Below are 12746 nucleotides of genomic sequence, written 5' to 3' on the forward strand. Positions count from 1 at the left end.
GCCGCGGGCGAGGGCGCCGCTGGCGACGGGGGCGCCGCGGGCGAGGGCGCCGCTGGCGACGCAGGTGACGGGGGCGCCGCGGGCGGTGCGGACGCCGAGGGACCAGGCGGGGGGGCCACCGTAGTCAGGCGTCGGCGCGCGGCCGCAGGAGGGCCAGGCGCCGGGGACGCCGAGGACCAGCGGGGCCGGCGCCGGGGGCCACGCGGTCGGTCGTCGGCGCGCGGCCGCAGGAGGAGCCAGCGGGCGCCGGGAGCGTCGTCGGAGGTGTCGCCATGAGTCCCTGCTGAAACGGAAAAACCAACTCGTCAAAGTACACGTGCGGGAAGTGATGACACGATGAGAGACCGGGTCGTAACAGCGGTAACCCTTGGTGTTGGCGGGGTAGCCGAGAAACACACAAGGGAGGGAGCGCGGCGCAAGCTTATGCGCGACGGTGGCAGCGGTGTTGGGAAAACACCGGCAGCCGAAGATGCGGAGGTCATCATAGGTAGGCGGCGCACCGTAAAGGAGATGATGCGGCGTGTAGGACCAACGCACACGACACGGGCGGATGTTGACGAGGAGAGTCGCCGTGGCAAGGGCATCCGGCCGAGAATCGCGGGGGCATGGAGGCATGGAACAGAAGGGTGCGGACGCGATCGTTGAGGGTACGAAGCATCCGTTCGGCACGGCCATTACGCGAAGAAGTGTATGGACACGTGAGGCGGAAGATGGTGCCGTGGGTGGCGAAGTGAGCGAATGGTGATGTTGTCGAACTCCTTGCCGTTGTCGGTCTGTAAAGCGTGAATGGAGCGACCAAACTGAGTGGAGACGAACGCGAAGAAGGCGGTGAGGGTGGTGGCAACATCTGACTTACGGCGAAGTGGAAAAGTCCATACAAAATGCGAGTAATCATCAAGAATCACAAGATAATAATTATAACCAGAGTTACTCGGGACCGGCGAGGTCCATACATCACTATGAATGAGTTGAAAGGGAAAAGACGCGATCATGTGGAGGACGAACTAAACGGAAGACGAACATGTTTGCCTAGACGACATGCTTCACAAGAGTGAGCATCCGTTTTATTACAAGTGAAGGAGAAGCCTTGCATTATTTGACGCAGAGTGGCGGAGCTAGGATGGCCAAGACGGGCGTGCCAAAGGTCGACACCGGCGGAGAGGGCGAGCGGACGGCCGGTGGTGGTGGAGGCCGCGCCAACGGGGTAGAGATCGCCGGGGCTGTCACATCGGTGGAGGAGCATCCGGGTACGACCATCCTTGACAGAGAAACCAAAAGCGTCAAATTCCACAGTCACAGGGTTATCACGACAGAAAGATTTAACGAAACAAGGTTTTTGATCAAGTCAGAGAAACGAGAACATTATGGAGAGAGAGGGAGTGGAGGCGGAAGGAAAAGAGACAGAACCAGTGTGAGTAATAGGAAGAGCATGACCGTTGCCAACGATGATGCGAGAAGAAGTGGAAGCGGGTGTGGAAAAGGAGAGGTTACCGGGATGCGCCGCCATATGCGCGGAAGCGCCGGTGTCCATGAACCAGTCGCCACCGCCACCATACGCCCCGGAGGGGCGCTACGGAGGGCGGTCGGGAGCGCGGGATCCCACGGGGTCGCACCCGGAGGGCGGCGTGGCCGGGCAGGCTGGGGCGCCGCGTAGAACGCCTGGTGGGAGGCTGGACGCGGCCCCATAATGCCGGGTAGGCGCGCGGCACGGGCATGGAGTAGGCGTGAACAACCCCGGTCCACGGGTTATGACCGGCAGTCCATGGCGGAGGCGGTGTCTTGCGCGGGACGAGGCGCGGGGCGGCGGCATTGGCGCCACCGTTGCCACCGCCACGGCGACGACGGCCACGGCGGCCACCACCGGAGGAGCCGGCTGGCCGGTCCAGGCCGGTCGGCCGGCCGGGGCGCCAGCGTGCCCGGTCCGAGGCGGTCTGGCCGGCTCGTGACCGGTCTGACCGGGCGGCGGGCGGCGGCGCGGGAAGCCCGGCGGCGGACCCGGGGCGGCGCGCAGGCGCGGGCGCAGAGTGCGGCGCCGCGGGAGAAGCCAGCGGCGAAGGCGGTGTGGGCCGCCCGAGCCCGGAGGTGCTTGAGGCGGCGCTCCTCGAGACGCAGGTACGCCACGGCCTGCTCGAAGGTGGGCGTGGTGAGGAGCGTGAGGTTGGAGGCGGCGTTGCTGAGATCCTCGCCAAGACCCGCCGACAGGGTGGAGAGCATGATCTTGTCATCGATCGGGAACTCCAAGTCGCGGAGCTCATCGGAGAGACTCTTCAGCTTGAGGGCGTAGTCATCGAGGGACAGGTCGTTCTGGTGGGTGCCGAAGAACTCCTGTTGGAGGAAGGTGACCCGCTGGATTTTGTTGTCGGTGAAGAGGCCGGTGATCTTGTCCCAGACCGTGTGGGCGGAGTCGCCGTCGCGGACGACAGTGCGGAAGATGTCGTTGGAGACGGTCTGGTAGAACCAGCGGATGATGGTGGCGTCGATGGCGAGCCACTCAGGGTCATGTGGCATGGCGAGGAGGTCGATGGTGCCGTCGACGTGATCAAGGAGATCATACTCGCGGAAGAGCAGCCCGAAGTACGTCTTCCACGGGAAGAAGTTGGCAGCGGTGGTGGAGAGCTTCAGCGGCACGCGATCGGCGATGGGGATGTCGCGGATGACGGCGACGGAGGGGCCGGCGAAGGGGTTGCTGCTGCCGGAGCCGGAGGATGAGTCGAAGCGCGCCATGGCGGAGGCGGTGGTGGTGGGGAGGGCCGGCGGCGCCCTAGATGAGAAGGGCGGCGGCTAGGGTTGGAAGTGGGGAGGGCCGGCGGCGCCCTAGAGAGGAGGGGGCGGCGGCTAGGGTGGATGGCGGAAGCGGAGGTGGTGGGGGAGGGCCGGCGGCGCCCTAGAGGAGGGCGGCGGCTAGGGTTGGGGAGGGCCGGCGGCGCCCTAAGGAGGAGGAGGGGCGGCGGCTAGGGCAGGACCCGAAGGGTCTCTGATACCATGTAGAGAAGGGTTTTGGAGATTGCACAGCACCAATAGGGCCGGCTGCTCATATATATATAGGCGGACACATGTACAATTACAGGTACAACCCTGAGAAAACACGGGGACCTATATCTATACAATATGTTACTCAACAGTCCGCGTGGTGAAGTGCGCCACCCTCGCGAGCGTTCATCTCGCGTCCGCTCTTGCCTTTACCAAAGAATCGGTTTGACTGCAACGCACGATTACTAAATTGGTGCATTCAGAATACCACCAAAATATAATTGCTACTGCTGATCTCCCACAGAAGATTTCTCCACCAAAAATGATTCACTCTTCTATGCCCCTTACTGTAAAGTACCATCAGAGCATCGTATCTCAATGTTCCTTATTTCTTTCATACTTGAACGCACAGAATTACTGTAAAATGCTCAAACACTCGAACTATTTGCTATGGAGAAATCTATAAGTGTTTTACAAACCCCTGCTTCCTGTTTGCAGCCCAGAACTGAGGAGCAGCAGGGACGAGCGCATCCTCGACACTGCAGCGATTGACGCCGGGGACGAGCGCATCCTCGACGCTACAGCGATTGACGCCGTGAAGGTGTACGCCGGCGTGGACTAGCAAGGCTGCTACGCATCAGATGGCGTTGAGAAATGATTCGAGCTCCTCCACATTGTGTCCGAGGAATATTGAAGATCTCAGGTGAATATGTTTGTCAACAAGTATGGAGAGTTGTGGCAAGTGGAGTAGACAAGCTTATATTCGCTGGAATTTCCCTGGAAACCCAATGTTTAGTAATGGTGGGGCGGAAAGGATTCATGCTAATTGGACTGATCCGTTTGTTGCTTTTCAAGCATGGTTTTTGAGGTCTGAAGTTTTCTTTCTAAGATTGTACGAGTGGAATGACTAATGATAAAATTCAGCTGATGGAGGATGGTGTCACGTCCTGACAGTTGCTGAGGCAGAAAAGATAATTAAAAAAATAGGGTGTATGATATACAAATATCAGGCTTCAAAGTTGGAAACGAATTGTCAAATTGGGATGAAATATACATTGTTTTACATTATACAAACTTGCGTCTTTCTTGTTTACCAGATGTACACTTTGCTTGTTGGATTGTTGTCATAAGGTTTACTACCACGAAATATATGGAGGTGGATTGGATTATGAGATTGTAAATATTGCCTTCTCCAATTCTGTAAGAGAGAAAAAGGCTCTCCTACTAGCTAGCCACCCTTATTGGCAGAGATTGCTATGGTTGATCAATTAAGTGTATGGTGTGAGTTAATCAAAGAGCACCATCGGGATTAACCAATTAAGGGATGCCTAATTTGGAGAAATGTCAACATGAAAGGTTTACGAGAGCGTTTGAATATTTGTTTCTCACAAACCCGATGCAACGCACGGGCACTTTTCCTAGTATTTACCTATGAGAGAAAATGTATGTCATATGCGTAGTGGTAGTTGTATTATGTGTATGATTTTGTTAGTTGTTAGATTAGAAAATTGTAGATACAAAATGTTAGTTAATTTAGATGGCATTGTTAGTTAATTTATATTAGGAAGGTTGGCGACCACGATATGCCGTGCCCATGGCATACCTGGCCATGGGCAGCCCGGCCCGAGGCCCGGCCCAAACAACTTGGGCTTGGGCCTAGAAATGTTGGCCCGACACCCGGGCCAGGTCGGGCCTGGGTAGCCCAGAAATGCCATTTACACTACGGCCTGGCCTATGGCCCGACAGGGTTGGAGGGTAATTGGTTGGGCCGGGCTGGGCTTGGGCCTGAATTTCGAGCGTCGGGCTTTTCTCGGCCCGGCCTGGCCCGAGACATGGCCAGGTATAGCCCTTGGTATCTAGATCGTTGGTTAAAATAGTGTAGAACTAATACTATATCATGGGATGGAAGCATTGTTCATGTAACGTAAAAGTGCTAGTGTCGTGACACGGCTCAGATTTTTTCCCCACCCTTAGATGACCGTGAAGCGATGAAAAAATAGGATAATAAGGATAGAAATCACCGAATGATCCTAGTGCGATGGCAAAATATAGGATAGCATACTAGTAGCACTATACTAAGGCGGTTGAAAAGGTGACGGACTACCGAGCAACTTTTTTTTTTTCGAGAGATACCGTACAGAATGTAGTAGTATTTTCGACGACTGAAAAAGGCGACATATGGTAAAGTATTTATTTCTAAAGTCGCTACAAAAAATGCTAGTATTTTATTTGGCTGAGATAGGCGGTAGAAGATGGAGTAAGTATATTTTTCTTAAGACACCATAGAAGAGTGCATCAGTATTTTCCCATGTAAAATGGACTGCGGGCGGTGGAGTAATACATTTTCTTGTGGTACTATAGACAAACACTAATATTTCTCTGTATAAAGAGGCGGTGATTATTGGAGTACTTATTTTCCTAGTTTATTGTAGAAGAAAGGAGTGGTATGTGTTCCCATGAAAAATATTTTTTTAGAGTACCACATTGGTATTTTGTCCGGATAAAAGAGTCGACCAATCATAAAATATATATTTTAAAAGTAGAGATGCGGAAGAACAAACGTTAGAGAACTAAGTTCGTGCACCGAAATACCGTTGAAAAAAGTCCATTGAAAAATTACTGTTACGGAATTACCGGCGAAGAATAATTACTATTAGATAAGTACCCCCCTTGAAAAATTATTGGCATGTAGCTTACGTTGGTAAACTAACCTCGAAGCTGGTGATTGGTACCGATATACTTTCGTAAAAAATAGATAATTAACAAATTTAATATATTAAATAGTTAACATCGGAAATCGCTGCCAATATGAAAGATTTGTATTGCCAAAATATTGTCTAAAAGTTTCTCAAAGCCGAGGATTTACTATCAAAAATTACCAAGAAATTTTCTGGAAATAATTATAACAAAAATTACTATCAAAAAATGGGAAAAAGAAAAAATAAAAGGCAAGCCCATGGCACTGTCCATGGACACTGTTCATGAACGGTGCCCTCGAGGGATGTGGTGAGAGAAAAACTGGGGGAGTGCTGTACACCGACCTGGTCGGTGTATACGGGCCACCGCACATCCCACCGACCAGGCCGGTTGGTTGGGCCGCGGCCCATTAGTAGTAGGTACGTTTTTTTCTTTTTTTGCTGTTTTTTGTTAATATTTTTCATTTTCAATATCTAACTTAAAAAAAAACAATTCGTAGAACAAAATTTTAAAATCTGTTCAGATTCGAAATTTTAGAAATTAAAAATGTTCAGATTTTGATTTAATTTTGTTCAAAATTCAAAATTATTCCGAAATTTGGAAATTCGTTCAAGATTAAAATTTGTTCAAATTTCAAAAATCGTTCAAATTTCAAAAACCGTTCGAATTTTTTAAAAAATTCAAAATTCTTCTGAAATTTGGAAATAGTTCAAGATTAAAAATTTGTTCAAATTCGAAATTCGTTCAAATTTTAAAAATCGTTCAAAACTTAAAATTTGTTCAAATTTCAAAATTCGTTCAAGATTAAAAATTTGTTCAAATTTCGAAATTCGTTCAAAAAAATTCAAAACTTGAACATTTTTCAAATTTTTATAATTTTCGAAAATTATTTTTAAACATAAAATAAAACGTGAGGAAAAAAAAGAAACAGTGAAAAAGAAAACAGAAAAAAAAGAAAAAAAAACAGAAAACAGAAAAGAAAAAGGAAAAAAGAAAGAAAGAAACATGAAAAAACGCCTAACCGGGCCGGCCCACACCGCGCGCGGGCGTGTGCGGCGCGGTGCAGGTGCCAACCTGGTCGGCATATAGGAATTGCGGAAAAACTATCCCACCTTTATATAGAGGAAAAGAAAAGGCAGGCCTATGGAACTGTCCATGCACGGAGCAGTGCACTTGAGGGACGTGGTGAGAGCAAAACTGTCCGGCCTTTATATAGGTAAATATGACATTGTTAGTCGACTTAGATGACATTTTGGTTAGTAAATATGTTAGTTAATTTAGATGACATTGTTGGTTGGCGTAGATGAAATAGTTAGTTCATTTGTACCTATTTGATTTAGATGATGAATTGTGCAGTAGACTAGAAACTTGTGTTTTCTTGTACACATGACATGGCACCGTGCCGAGTTTGCAAGAATGAGCATGATCAGGGCTCTCTTGTGTGGGGCTCCTGATTCCATATATCTAGAGACATTTTGAGAATTTAGTGGTAAAAGAAACTAGTATTTTCATACATTTCTACCCATTTATGGCACATTATCATTCATATAATGTGTATTTTTGGTGCGCCGACTATCTAGTGCAACGTAAGATTGCAGTTTAATGACCTTACACCTATCAAAATCATGGTTCTACCATACTATTTTACGACTTTACGATCCAAATTGACTGAACTAGTTCTACGATTTTACCCAGTAGAATCTAAGATTTTGTTGACTCTGAAAGTTATGGCCATATGGGTTTGCCATCCGACCATAGAGGTTTCCGATTTAGAATCAAGATTCTGACAATTAATGTGCCATTCCGCGTAAATGGGAAGACATACAATCCTCATGTCTAGAAAAAGACAATCGAGGACTCGCTTGGGAGGCGTCGGATGGAACCAGATCGTTACTTGAAACCATCTCCATGGGAGAAGAGTCAAAGATATTTATATGTGCTAAACTGTATATATATATACAGGTAAATTAACTGGTGCTCCATGGTGTCCGGGCACCATACGTAGGTAAATTAACTGGTGCTCCATGGTGCCCGGGCACCATACGTAGATACGCGTATTTTTTTGCTTTGTAGTACACATACCCGAGGGTATACATACCTAAGTTACACATACCTAAGGTATACATACCTAAGATATGCATACTCAAGTGATACATACCTAAGGTATTGCATACCTAAGGTGTACGTACACTGATACGTGTATATATATGTTAGGTATGTGTAACTTGCATGTGTGTATGTTAAGTATGTAGGAAGCACAGATGGGGCACCATGGTGTCCGGGCACCAAACGTGTATTTCATACATACCTGGAGTGTACGTGTCTAAATTACACATACATAAGGTTTACATACCTAACATATACACATACAAGTTACACATACCTAACATTTACATACTTAACATACACACATGCAAGTTACACATACCTAACATATATATACACGTATCAGTGTACGTACACCTTAGGTATGCAATACCTTAGGTATGTATCACTTGAGTATGCATATCTTAGGTATGTATACCTTAGGTATGTGTAACTTAGGTATGTATACCCTCAGGTATGTGTACTACAAAGCAAAAATACGCGTATCTACGTATGGTGCCCGGGCACCATGGAGCACCAGTTAATTTACCTACATATATATATATATATATATATATATATATATATATATATATATATATATATATATATATATATATATATATATATATATATATATATATATATATATATATATATATAGACACACACACTAGCTGTGTATTTATGTATATCTTATGTATTGTACCCCTCGCATAGACACGAGGTGGACCCTTTGTATGTCCGATTATATATAAGCACCACGGACCCTTGTTCAGGGTTACGCTTCCCATATTGTTTTACATGGTATCAGAGCGAGGCTTCCACGACCGCATCTAGGTCGTGCCTCAGCCGCCACCGCCGCCATCGCTCGCCGCTGTTTTCTCCTCGCAACGTAGTATTTTCTGGCGATCGCTTCTCGCGGCCATGGCATTCCAGGCGTCGTCTTCCTCCTCCTCCGCGGCGCCGGCTTCTGGTGGCCTCAACGCTAGTCTCTTGGAGAAGCTCACGAAGGGACAACTTCTTCTTTGGAAAACACAGGTGTTGCTGGACATCCGTGGCGCTCAGCTGTTTGGGCTCCTGGACGGATCGATGCCGGAACCTGAGAAGGAATTGAAGGAGACGGACACACACGGGAAGGAGGTGAAGATCCCTAATCATGTGTATGCTCAGTGGATTGCAGCGGATCAGACTGTGCTCAGTTATCTCGTGCGGAACATGTCACGGGAGGTTCTCACGCAGATGGTCAGCTTGACCAGTGCTACGAGTGTTTGGAAGACGGTGATGGAGATGTTCGGCGTCACAGTCCAAGGTGCGTGTGGTGCAACTCCGTACACAGCTGAACAAGTGTAGAAAAGAAAATAAGACTGCTGCTGTCTATTTCAATGAGATAAAAAATCTGGTAGATGAGATGGCTGCCGCCGGGAAGACAATGAAGATGTTATATCGCATGTACTAGCCGGCCTTGATGAAGAGGTTTACAATGGTTTTTTGGCTTCTATCAACGCCCTGATCAAGGCGGATAAGTATGTCAGCTTGAGCGATTTTACGCTCAGCTGATCTCGTATGAGGCACGGCTAGATGATCAGAATCCTACTGGTGATTCTTTGGTAAACGCAGCCACACGTGGTGGTCATGGTGGTTCACGTGGTGGACAACATGGTGGTCGTGTTCGTTATCTCGATCAGCTCGGATATGAGCGCGGTTATGAGCGGCCACAGCAGTATGAGCAGCGTGGTTATGACCAGCGTGGCTACCAGCCTCGAGGCAATGGAGGTGGCAATGGTGGCCGTGCAAATCAGGGATTACGCTAGAATTATGGCGATGCTCCTAGGCCCGTTTGCCAGGTATGTGGCAAGGAAGGGCACATTGCATTAGCTTGCTGCAAAAGGTTCAATAAGAACTATCGTGGTCCTGAGAAGTCTATTGGTGCAGCTGTTGGACAATACGGAGTTGATACAAACTAGTACTCTGATTCTGGAGCAACTGATCATGTTACCGGAGAGCTTGAAAAACTTCATGTGAGGGTTGATACGTCTCAAACGTATCTATAATTTTTCATGCTCCATGCTTGTTTTACACCAATTCATATATGTTTTGCTTACACTTTGATGCACTTTTATATGATTTACGACACTAACCTATTAACAAGATGTCGTAGTGCCGGTTCCATGTTTTCTGTTGTTTTTGTATTTCAGAAAAGTTGTATAGGAAATATTCTCGGAATTGGATGAAACAAAAGCCGAAGTCAATATTTTACCGAAACGAAGACAGAGTTTGGAGGGGGGACAAAGTGGCGCCACAGGGCTGCCAGACCACCCCATGGCGTGGCCTAGGTGTGGACCGCGCCTAGGGGTGGTGTAGGCCCCCCAGGCGGCCACCGACCTCGCCTCCTCCGCCTATTTATTCACGATCTTGGGAAAATCCTGGATACCCGAGCCTCCATCCACGAAAAGTTCCGTCGCGGCCACCATGGCAGAACCCATCTCGAGGGGTTCTGAAGCTCTTCCCGGCACCCTGTCGGAGGGGGAAATCATCGCCGAAGGCATCTACATTGCCATGCCTGCCTCCGAAGTGATGCGTGAGTAGTTCATCCCTGGACTATGGGTCCATAGCAGTAGCTAAATGGTTGTCTTCTCCAATTTGTGCTTCATGTATAGATCTTGTGAGCCGCTGATACGTCTCCAACGTATCTATAATTTCTGATGTTCCATGCTAGTTTTATGACAATACCTACATGTTTTGCTCACACTTTATAATGATTTTATGCATTTTCCGGAACTAACCTATTAACAAGATGCCACAGTGCCAGTTCCTGTTTTCTTCTGTTTTTGGTTCCAGAAAGGATGTTCGGGCAATATTCTCGGAATTCGACGAAACAAAAGCCAAACATCTTATTTCACCGAGACGGACCAGAACACCGAAGGGGAGCCGGAGAGGAGGCCCAGGGCCCCCATCCCACACTGGGGCGCGGCCTAGGAGGGTGGCGCGCCGCCCTATGGGGTTGGCCCCCCAGGCACCCCCTCGCGCCGCCTCTTCGCCTATCTTATCCCTCGCGACGTGAAAACCCTACACCAATTGATGAAACTCCAGAAAGACTCCAGGGACGCCGCCGCCATCGCGAAACTCCGTTTCGGGGGACAGAAGTCTCTGTTCCGGCACACCGCCGGGACGGAGAATTGCCCCCGGAGTCATCTCCATCGACATCACCGCCATCTTCATCGCCGTTGCTGTCTCCCATGATGAGGAGAGAGTAGTTCTCCCCCGAGGCTGAGGGCTCTACCGATAGCTATGTGGTTCATCTCTCTCTCCCATGGTGTGATCTTTATGTAATCATGAGCTTTGTATCACTATTAATCTATGTGCTACTCTCGTGATGTTATTAAAGTAGTCTATTCCTCCATGATGTAAAGTTGACAGTGTGTGCATCATGTAGTACTTGGCGTAGGTTATGATTGTAATCTCTTGTAGATTATGAAGTTAACTATTACTATGATAGTATTGATGCGATCTATTCCCCCTTTCATAGCTATTGTTGACAGTGTGTATGCTATGTTAGTACTCGGTCTAAATTGCAAGGGTCTATTATGCACTCTAGAGGTTACTTTAATATGAACTCCGGATGTTGTGGAGCTTGTTTACTCCGGCTTGAGGTGTGCTTTTATAGCCCTACATAATGAATGGTGTTTGTTATCCAACAAGAGAGTGTAGAAAGTAGCATTTATTTATTCAGTTATGTGATCAATGTTGAGAGAGTCCACTAGTGAAAGTATGATCCCTAGGCCTTGTTTCTAAGTATTGAAACACCGTTTCCAACAAGTTCTGTTACATGTTTGCTTGTTGCCATATTTATTTCAGATTGTAATTACTACTTACAATCATCCATATTACTTGTATTTCACTATCTCTTCGCCGAACTAGTGCACCTATACATCTGACAAGTGTATTAGGTGTGTTGGGGACACAAGAGACTTCTTGTATCGTAATTGCAGGGTTGCTTGAGAGGGACATCTTTGACCTCTACCTCCCTGAGTTCGATAAACCTTGGGTGATCACTTAAGGGAAACTTGCTGCTGTTCTACAAACCTCTGCTCTTGGAGGCCCAACACTGTCTACAGGAATAGAAGCATGCGTAGACATCAAGCTATTTTCTGGCGCCGTTGCCGGGGAGGTAAGGTAAAAAGTATTCACATCCTCTGACTACTAAGCTATTTCCTAGCACTGTTGCCGGTGTGTGAGTGCTCGAAGCTATTTCCTTTAGATCCTGCAATTGCATCTTTTTGTTTCTTATTTTTATTTTCACTAGTTAGGCTTAATGGAAAACAACAACAAAAATAGAGATCTTTATGAACTTTATATTGAATTAGGACATGATGTGTTTGAAGAGAGAATTAAAAAACCCATAGAACTTTGTTTGCAAAATAGTTGTAGCAATGTTATTAGCATGAACTCTTTGAACACTATTATTGCTAATGCTATGGAAGAATTTAAGCTTGGGGAAGCTGGTTGTGATATTTTTAGTCCCCCAAGTTTTGAGGAGAAAATTTTCTTTGATGATACTTTGCCTCCCATTTATGGTGATTATAATGATAGTGGTATTTTGGTGCCACCTACTATGGAGGATAAAGTTTATTATGATTATACCATGCCTGCAATTTATGATGATTACAATGATGGTTGTGATAGTTTTACTCCCACTATTACTAATAAAATTGATTATGCTTATGTGGAGAGTAATGATACTTTTATGCATGTAGCTCATGATAAGAATGTTTCATGTGATAGTTATATTGTTGAGTTTGTTCATGATGCCACTGAAAATCTTTATGAGAGAGGACAATATGGTTGTAGGGATTTTCATGTTACTAAAACACCTCTCTTTTTGCTGAAAATTTTGAAGTTGCGCTTGTCTAGTTTTCCTATGCTTATTGCATTATGCTTACATGACTTGTTTATTTACAAGATTCCTTTTCATAGGAAGTGGGTTAGACTTA

The sequence above is a fragment of the Lolium perenne genome, chromosome 4, assembly GCF_019359855.2.
Source record: "Lolium perenne isolate Kyuss_39 chromosome 4, Kyuss_2.0, whole genome shotgun sequence".
NCBI classification, from domain to species: domain Eukaryota; kingdom Viridiplantae; phylum Streptophyta; class Magnoliopsida; order Poales; family Poaceae; genus Lolium; species Lolium perenne.